This window comes from Mus musculus, chromosome 12 (genome assembly GCF_000001635.26).
Source record: "Mus musculus strain C57BL/6J chromosome 12, GRCm38.p6 C57BL/6J".
NCBI lineage: Eukaryota > Metazoa > Chordata > Mammalia > Rodentia > Muridae > Mus > Mus musculus.
Window position 1 is genome coordinate 56,886,411 of NC_000078.6, and position 10,726 is coordinate 56,897,136.

Below are 10,726 nucleotides of genomic sequence, written 5' to 3' on the forward strand. Positions count from 1 at the left end.
TGTTCAAATCAAGGTGTAGGAAAAGTCCCATATCTTAGAAACGTGGTCGAGGTCCACAGGAAGTCAGTTTAAGAGACATGAACATTTTTATTTCAGAGAGATTGGAAGTTATGAGAAAATCGTCCTGAGAGAAGATTTACATGGCTTTACATAAAAGCCTTTGTACACTATCATAAGATAATTTGTGCGCCAGCCAACGGTCATGTGACACGGCGATGATGCAGAATGTGGGTTTCCAGAACGTCTTAGTAGAAGTCAGCAGAGACACGTCTTTCCATCTCAGTAGACGTTTTAATTAGTTAAGTACACTAACCAGTCACTAGGCTCCTAATGGTTACAGTGTTTGCAGCATTTCCTTGCTCCACTTCAGGTGCAGCGTGCATTCTAACCTGCCAAAAAGCACTCAGCTGAGCGACGTTCTTTAATCTACATAATTACTGTAAATACTGTGTTTAGTAGATTTTCACTTGGTGTTTCTTTTAAAGTACTCACTGGAAGTTTATCCACGGTCGCTTCCTCATGATTATTTACCATTTTCCATATGACAGTTATTAACCTTAATTAAAATGCATTTACAGTTAAACATGAAGGGGCTCTTGGTTAAAATTATACAAAACGAGTTGCATTACAAAGCCTTATACTTGACTCATAAACACTTATCTCTCAAACCAAAATTCAGACACAAGTAATGTTCCCATTTCTACAATTGGAGAAACCTTTGAGATCTCCAACACTAGCAGCACACTGTGGCGTCCACTCGACTTTGACAACCATCTTCATAACCTAAAAACTGACAAGGGGGGGACCAAATTAATGTTTATGTAGTTCAATTTGTAAAATGCCACCCTCTAGCACTAAGTGACACCTTTGGCTCCAAAAGCTAAATTCATCAGTGTGAAGATGATCCCTGCATTTGGTATTAAATCCTGCCAACAGGGGACAAGGACCACCAGGAGAAGGGTCTCCAACAGGGAGGAACACCTGTGTCCTGGAGATGCGGATGGAGAGACGGATGTGACTTCCAGAAGATGACAGCCAGACAGTGACAAGAAGAGCAGAAAGTATCCCACCCTCAGCCCTTCCAGAGCAGCACAAAGGCACAAAGGCACAAAGGCACAAAGGTACAAAGGCACAAAGGCACAAAGGCACAAAGGCACAAAGGCACAAAGGCAGGCTTCCAGAAGGAAGTGGGCGGCACAGGACTAGCGCCACAAATGCTCCTTGACAGCCTTCACGGTCACACCTCAGGAGAGAAGTGAACAGCAGTAAAGGCACAGAGGGGTTTCTAATACACACTTCTGTTGTTTTCATACAATATATTTTATACAAAAATTAGTATTTTTCCTTCCCCAACTCCTCCTAGACCCCCCATTTCAAGTATTTTATCTTTCTTAAAAAAAAAAAAAAAGAGGAAGAAGAAAGAAAGCCACAAACAAAATAAAACCACACCAACAAAGGGCCTGACCTGGGATGTGTTTAGTTAATATACCCAGGGTCACATCGCTCAAGAAAACGTATTTTCCCTGTCCCTCCAGTCATGATTGAAAATAGCTTCTTGGTTAGGGGAGGGACATTCTGTCCACTCCCCTTTATCCAAAGCACAGTGGGTTTTTAAAATAAAATTATCTCTATTAAGTTACTACCTAGGCTATCACCAAGGTGAGGCTGTGGGAGTCAAGCCTTCAGCGTGACTGAGAAGAGACCTAGTTTTCTGAGCGTTTCCCACAGATTTCCCCTGGCAGCGGCTTTCAGATTTCCCATTCCATTTGAATTTACACAGATTTTCCCGTGTGAGGCATATGTTAATTTACAACTATCTTTATTAAGTAGCTTTAACCTTTTTGATGTTTTCTACCTTGAATGTGACTTTCACCTACTGATACCTGGTCAAGAACCCACAGTGGTTCTCTTATGTCTAACTCTACCAGAGCCAGACGCGCCAGGGGTCCACTATCCTCCAGCACCCACCTCTATCCACCTGTCACAGCAGACTGCGCCTAGGTAAATGAGCCCTGGTGATCACCTCACACTGCCCTGTCTGTTCAGGTCCCTCCTTTCTGCTTTATTTGTTCAGTTTCTTTCCTTTGGAAAATTCTCTACTGAACACTTTGATTGAAATCTACAAAACCAGAAAACTAGTCTGAGAACTTTGTTCTCTCCTTTCTCTGAGGTCCATTTATATTAGTACCAAACTCTCTTCTCTATAGGTTTTCTTTACACATATTTTGTCTCCTTAAAGCAAATTGTAAGCCCACTGTGGGTAAGGTGCTGTAGAGAGAGATTATATTTTCTCTCTCAGAGTCTACACGGAACAAACATGTGACTCCACACACTGACATGTTGTCACACAGATTTTTAGTTCTGTATCAATACACAGCGGTATTCCTTTTCTTTCTAATGATTTACTTCATGTTGTTTAGGCCAACAGTGTATCTACAGACAAGGTAGATTCTTTTTTTACCCAGAAATGATTAGAGGAGCTCCCCTTAGGACAGGTCATGCGCTTGGGGAACCTGTTACCTTTGTCTTTTCTGCCTTCCTTCTGTTTTCTTTTGGAAACCTAGATATATAGGTGGAGTTCTTGCAGCCACTGCACATCACCAAATGCCATCACTTAAAGGGATGATAGCCATAGAGGATAGGAAAGGCAGAACTAGAGGGGTAGGCCTCCGATGACGCTGCAGGTCTAAGCTCTGGGTTTAGAAGGAAGGGAATCCTGATTCTTCCCAGCTGCGCATGCTCCTTAACTTATGTCAGCACTCATGAGGGAGGTTTGAGTAGAAGATAGGATAAGGGGAGGAGGAAGCCTTAGCTTTCAGTATAGTCACTTAGGAAAAGGTTAAAGTGGGACAAATCTGAAAGCTGAGAAAAAGACACAGCAAATCACAGAGAGACCCTACTTAGAACACCCACTGTGCTGCTGCAGACTGGAGGCCCCTACCTGGGGAGGCTGGAGGATATGGGTTTGGGAGTTGGAGGTACCTGGACATCCCAGTCTTACTCAGAGAAGCTTGACCCCAGAAAAGTGAGCAAGAAGAAACTGCCAGAGGATTTTTTGTGGTATCATGGGGACTGGAGCTTGGTTTAATACTGAACAGATATTATTAGTTTAAAAATCATTATCAAATATAATATTATTGAAATTCTGTAGTTGACCCAAGGAAGGAATGGCTCATCAATAACTCACTGCATGTATGACTGGCGGCAGCAGCAGCTATCACTAAGCTTATAAGGATATTCACCTAACTTACATAATTTGTAGTTGTTAAAACAGTCCTATAGAGATAAATGTTATGTCTCATATATAAAACTTATTTATCTAGAGTCACCAATTTTTAACATTTTCCCAATACTATTATCCCTTCTCTCTCTTTTCCTTCCTCTCTGTGTGTGTGTGTGTGTGTGTCTGTCTGTCTGTCTTTTTGTATAGATATAGGTCTATAGTTATAGGTCTATAACATATTTTTGGCAAATTACATCCCATGCTTAAGTACTTTAGTATACTTCTTTTTTAATTAATTAATTAATTATATATAAGTGCACTGTAGCTATCTTCAGACACACCAGAAGATAGCATCAGGTCTCATTTCAGATGGTTGTGAGCCACCATGTGGTTGCTGAGATTCGAACTCATGACTTCTGGCAGAGCAGTCAGTGATCTTAACCACTGAGCCATCTCTCCAGCCCTAGCATACTTCTTTTAAGAACCAAAACATCTTCCAACAAAACCAGATCCCATAAATTCACTCTTGGTATTTACAAGGAGTGAGCACCGCACTTATCTGTGTATATAAGGATTTGGGTTTAGAATGCAGTTAGGAGTTGTGTTGATTTGTAAAAGTAGTGGTTATAGGTTCTACTCCAATATCCATAACTTCACTAGCCCTGAGTTGGTTTCCAGTACCAGGCATGGTATCTCTCTTGTTGATTAAGATTTAAGGCTACTTAGAGAACTGTTGGTTACTGCCAAGGTGTGTGTATCATCCCTGCATCCTTAGGGTCATTGCAGATGCTTTGTCATTGAGATGGTTCAAAGGCTTCTTAGCTGGCTAGGGCTGTAGGTTGCTTCCTTCCTTTGAAAGCTTGCGTGGTGCCCTCTGGAGTAAGCATTCAGGGCACACAATTTGATTTTGATTAGTTGGTTCTTTGCCATTTTTTCAAGTTCAATATAAAAGTTTTCTTTAAAAATTGCTTCATAGCCAGGCGTGGTGGCACACGCCTTTAATCCCAGCATTCGGGAGGCAGAGGCAGGCGGATTTCTGAGTTCGAGGCCAGCCTGGTCTACAGAGTGAGTTCCAGGACAGCCAGGGCTATACAGAGAAACTCTGTCTCAAAAAACAAAAACAAAACCAAAAAAACAAAAACAAACAAACAAAAAATTGCTTCATAGGTGACATTGTGATTTATTCAGCATGTGACACTAAGCAGATAGACAATTTCAGCTGATCCTCGATGGGCAAAGAAACAAATTCTGATGTTTTCTGGTATTAATGCTATCAGTATGTCAACCAGCATTGGTCAGCTTAGTCACTGTCTTTGGTGTGATTTTTTTTAACATGTCTTAAGAACTTATTCTATGTAATTTACAGTTCTTCTGTGATTAGAAAAATATGAGGACAAGTGTCTGATACTTTGCCACTCTTGGTGGGACCCCTGTGGTTCAGCACCATCTGCTGTTCCTTTCTGTGGATTTTCTTAGACATGCAGGACAAGTGAAGGAAAGCAGTGCCAGCAGCATTCGAGGGAGGAAACCACAGATCCTGTATCGCTGGCTGTGGCATTCAAAAGAGGCTCCAAGAAGAGACCAAGACAAATGAGAAACAGGACTCCTGGGGGCTCAGTCATCTCTATTTTATTTTATCTAGTGAGGCAGGAGGTAAAATGTTGACCTGCCCAGTCAGGTGGACACTGAAGAGGAACTTAGGAGACCTTCACTGCCCTCCTGCCCCAACACCCGTTGTTACTTCAAGTGAGCAGAACCCAGGCTGTGATCCTTGTAAATAAAAGGCTTCTGGGTTAATGGGAAGCATCAGCACCATTTGAAGATCTGGACAGAGGGTCATGGCATCTCCCGGTCTGAAGAAACTTGATGCATCTCAGTAATGAAGTAACAGACACTGGTCATTTTAAACCATGAGCCTGAGACTGGCCAACAGCTAACGGCTTCCTTACTCAGACTTCCCATAGCTGAGACAAGAGCACCGAAAGCCACATCCTATGTGAAATGTAATATTGCACATGCCCAGATCCAAGGTGGGGGGAGTTGTGAGAAGGGCTGTAAACATTTCTCACAAGCTGATGTTTTTATTAGGTGATGGCGTGCTTTTGTGCTGCATTTCTTTAATTATCTGCAAAAGGAACGCTCTTTCAACACCATGTCAGGCTTGACCTATTGCAATCGCATGATAGTATAAAAATGGGCTGCCAAAAGTCTTCTCTGTCTTACTAGGGACATACACAGGCAACACAAGCCAATGATTTAGCAAATTCTAACCCTGGAAAAGTTCACACTTTTGAACATCAATTGTGGATGTCACTTCTTAAATCACTTATATCTCAGTAATGTGGTAATGGATTCTAAAATGAATACATTTTAGAAATGAACTAATTGCTTACAATAGCAACATAAGAGTAGATAGATTTCTGAAACTGACTTATTTTCAGAGTGCATGCAAAAAAAAAATCAAGTAGAACTTTTCCATGTGAATTCATGGTGATACCCCTGACATCCATTTAAAATTATAGTAGACAGGATGCCTTGGTGACATAGCATATGGACTTTGATAGGTTGTAAGTCAAACCTTGCTAGAGACATTCTTGCATATGCCTAGGAATATGAAATACGTGAAGGCAAAAGGCAGTGGTATGTTCAGGCACACAGAGAATATTTCCACATTGAGGAGGGCCTCAAGATGAGCTATTTTAGATTTTAAAAAAATCTTATGAAAGAATATAATCGAATTGATTGCCAAATTATCATATTTGCCTCCAATCTCTTCTGCTAACAAATAACACTTGTTACTGGTTTCTACCTATTTTTATAAAACAACAGCTGTGCATTTAGACATCTTCTCAGTAGGTAAGGCTGCTAATTCAGCACAAATATGAACTCAGAGATTTATGGGGCAGGATATTATGATCATACATCGGCACCTCCCAGTTCTTCAGAGGTCATAATGTCTGCCTCTGTTTATTATCTGGTTTATGGTTGGAGTATAACAGATAATTCATTTTTAATGTGATAAATATTTTGGGGGCTTGTCTGAGGGAAATAAAAGTTTATAGTTTAGTCCTGGACGTGGGTAGTAAAGTGGAGTGTGAAGCGATATATTTCTAAACCATGGTGATCGGACATTGACTTACCTTAGCCCTCTGTCCTTGACTCCAGCAAAGAATTAATGATAACCTCCAACCCACACTACTCTACCTTGCAACTCAGTGAACTCTCTGAATCTTAATTTTCTTCGACAGATTCACACCTAATTTCTTACATGAAAACATTACTTGCTAAGTATGTAAAATATCAGGGAGCAAGGCAGAATCCAACCAAGTATACCAATAAGAATCGCAGTCTGAGGTAAGAATAAAGGCAGGAAATGCTAACTAACAGTCTCTAGGTACAGACTCTCTTTCACATGAGAAAGCTTTTAATTCCCACATTTATCTGTCCATCTGCCCATCTGCCCATTTGACTAATGACTTTGAGCTCACACACAGTGTTACACATCGGTGCGGTGGTGGTGAAGGACAAATCTGCTGCTGAGAGTTTCCATGTGAAGGAAGGAGATGAATAAATCACAAATAGGAAAGCACATAGCCGTATCAGACTCAAAATACCTAAATTCAAATTTTTAAAAAATTGTGCTTTTCTCATAAACCTATCTGGTAGCAAAATCTTACCTGAAGTGTGCCACCTCCACCCCACCCCAACACATACTTTAAGGGTAGATATGAACTTCATGTGTCACTTGTCAGGAGATAGCCCCTTAATTTTGGGGGGTAGGGTCTCCTACTGGGACCTGGGGGGATCACTGATTAGACTAGCCTAGCTCTCTCCCCTCCCCCAATGCTGGGATTAAGGGAACATGGCACCCTCCCAAGCTCTTATCCAGGTTGGTGATTCTGCTAGTGCAGTGAGCACAGTACTAACTGATCTACTTTCCTACCTCATTCATACTTTTATTAAAATATTTGGTTGCTAGATAAATTTGTATATTGTTCAGTGGCTTAACATAAAACCTAACAAGCCATTGGTTTAGTGTCAGTATTAACTTCGTAAACTATGGAAACAGAAATGAGATTATGTAAAGCGTAATGCGATTGGGGAAATAGGTCTGAAATGGAAGGGTGTTGTGCTCAATAGGAGGGAACCTCAGTTGAGAAAATGCCCCTGTAAGATCTGGCTGTAAGCAAGCCTGTAGGGCATTTTTTTTTCCTTTTAAATTAGTGACTGATTTGGGAGAGCCCTGCCCTTCTGGGTAGTATCACTTCTGGGCAGGCTGTCTTGGGTTCTATAAGAAAGAAGCCTGAGCAAGCCATGAGAAGCCAGCCCGTAAACAGCATTCCTAATGGCCTTTGGATTGGCTCCTGCCACCAGGTTCCTGTAGTTTGAGTTCCTGCCTTGGCTTCCCTCAGTGGCCTGTGACTAGGGATCTGTAACCCTAATAAACTGTTTCCTTCCCGAGTTGCTTTGGATCATGGGGTTTCTTCACAGCAATAGTGACCCTAACTATGGCAGATGTCATATATTTAAGGACTGCCACAATCACTTTTTTCTGTCTGGGAGAAGTGGGCAGAAAATGTGCATGTGAGGTGCACTGGGGTGTTTGCCGGGCAGTGGCAGCCAGAGGGGACCCTTTATCAGGGGATTTCTATTTTCTAAGGCTTTCCAAACCTGAGAGGAGGATGCAGCATTTGGAGGAAAGGTAAAACAGCATCTGTGGCAGTAACAGAGGGTGCACTGGCCTGATGTGGCAAAGAAGGTCATCATAAGAAGGCCCAAGGGTCGCCCTGTGAGGGGACTTTCAGGCACGGAAGTAATTGAAAGAGTCAGTTTTCTGCTCTTTAACATGTATTGTGCCAGGGGGGATACCTTGGAAACAGTGGGAGGGTTGGCATTAAGCATGGATGAACAGGAGTAGGCAGACCCCAGAGAAGAGATGATGAAGCCTGAAACAGCAAGTGAGGGGGAGGGCACACTGGGGAGGAACCAATACTGTAGGGACCACAGATGTGAAGTGGGCAAATGGAAGAATCAGGGTTAAGAACATCACGGCTTGAGATAGTTGAAGGTACGACTAAAAACAAACACACACATACACACATGCACATACAAACGAGCACACACACACACTTACAAACACACACTCACAAACACACACATTTACAAACACACACAAACATAAATATACAAATACACAGTCACAAACACACACACACACACACTCACACATACACACTCACACACACACACACCTCCAGATGTTCTTTTCTTAAGTTCCTGTTCTAACTCTAAAAGTCAGTGATATTCTCTTTGACACAACCATGGATCCAGTTCATAGGGCCCAACGAGAATAATTTTTTGTCTTGTACTTGGGGACTTTCCAATGGACAGGAGAAGAATTACACATTAAGTATATTCTCCATACTGTCAGGGCCCAGATTGGTTTCCAGGGTCATAAATCACCATAATTAACAACCTTTCAACTCAATGGATCCCAAAGCACTTTCCCAATGATGCAACTTTGGAGGTGAATTGCCTCAGCTGTCCAACAGCTGTCAGCAGCCGTCTGCAAGGGGCAAGAGCAAGAGAGAGGATGTGGAATCTCCATGGAACTCCTTGTAGCGCATGGGTTTGTGGAATGCAATTCCTCAAAATGGAACTTGGCTACGAGCAGCGTCTCATCCCCTCTTGGTAGAAGTGCAGGCAAGCCATTCTTATCCCTAAATGGTCAACAGATTTCTTTCGCTTACAAAAGACATTTGTGAACAGAATCAATAGCAGTCCTATATCCTGGAAAATAGGTTGTGTATTTCAAATTGCATTGCTTATTTCAGTAATGACTTCCGTAATACCTGATTCTGGGATGGTAGTTTAAAGCAGAACATCCATTACCTTTTCACATATAAATAGATTAATAAACTATGAAACAGAACTGAATCAGATTGTCTGGAATGTTACAAATCTCCTATGCTAACATTCCTTTTTTTTTTTTCTTTTTCTTTTTCTTTTCTTTTCTTTCCTTTTCTTTTTTTTTTTTTCTTTTTTTTTTTTTTTTTAGGGGATTTTGGCCATTTTGAAGGGTTGCTTTTACAACCAAATAAAATCTGACTTTTTGCTCTTTCTGTTAGTACAGGCCCATTTGGTTTATAGTAAATTCTCTTTCATAACTTACAAGTCCTCTGTTTTCCACATAGCAAGTATAGAAGTACAAGAGATTTCCAAGTTATAAAGTTTACATGAGATATATGTGGAGCTCCGAAGTATTTAAAGTTTTTTGATAAATGTAAGTATGCTATCTTCTTAAAACTGTGTGTGGTGTGTTTGTGTGCGTGTGTGTGTGTGTGAGAGAGAGAGGGGCAGAGACACAGAGACACAGAGACAGAGGCAGAGACAGAGACAGAGGTAGGCAAGTGCCCATTGAAGCCAGAAGAAGGGTTTGGATTCCCTGGACCTGGAAGTACAGGTTCTTGTGAAGTTCCCAGTGTGGGTGTGGAGAGCGGGGCTGAGGTCCACTGGAAGAACAAGCTGATTCTCTTAACAACTGAGCCCTCTCTCCGGGCACCAAAAGAGGTATCTTATGATGCATAAGGCAATATTAAAATCATCTTAAGATATAAAACATGGTCAGTTGTGTTTGCTGTGAACCAGCTGAGGAATGTCCGTAGATAGCACCTCACTAATCTCTCCCATCACCACCTGCCTCTCTGCATCTGTTCTCATCTCTTGGCATCTGGCATGGAAGGGGCATTAGGGAATCCTCTCATGGAGTCCTGCCATGATGAATCCTTCAGGATACAATGGGACGACACGCATGTTTGTGACATGGCATGCTGATAGTGAGGAGGAACCAGTGATGAGAAGGCTTTTATAGCTATATGTCAACATAAGCAAAAACTATCACCACTGGTCTAAGAAGAAGAGATTCAAGATCACTGCAGTATAGTTGACATAAACTTACCTTACTGGCCACTGTAAAGAGATAAGGAAGGTCGTAGTTCCTTTTACATCACTGCAATAAGATGGGCGCTTCTGGGTTGCTCTTTGTGGACTCAACACTCAGATAATAACTTTAGGTGACACAAAATAAAGTAAGACAGGAACTGCAATTTTAAACCTTTTGCCTATACTGATATTTGTGAATAGTTTAGTTAGATCTCTGAGAACGTTGAAAATCAGTATCCAGAGATGTTCCCTGCTCAAACTCACATTAAGGCCACAACAAACTTTTAAGATCTGATAACCTGCTCAGTTAATTGCTCATAGTCAAAAGCTCAGACCTTTTATTTTTTTTTCCACAAAGTTTCACAATTAGACCACCCTTGAGCTCACGATGTAGAGCTTAGTTTTGAACTCCAGATCTTCCTGTGTCTATGTCTCAAACTCTACAGGCATGTAATACCATGCCCAACCTAGAGCTTAGACTTTGAAAGGCAATATTATTTTATTTACTCCCATTTTCTTATTAATATACTAGTTAGCTAATTAGTCAAATCTTATTTTTGT

At 41.4% G+C, this 10,726-nt stretch overlaps 1 protein-coding gene across 2 annotated transcripts in view; it reads right to left on the reverse strand.

Moving 5' to 3' along the window:
* Slc25a21 (solute carrier family 25 (mitochondrial oxodicarboxylate carrier), member 21) overlaps positions 1-10,726 on the reverse strand; it is a 484,839-nt gene that overhangs the window by 173,777 nt on the left and 300,336 nt on the right. The gene's annotated exons all lie outside the window — the stretch shown is intronic.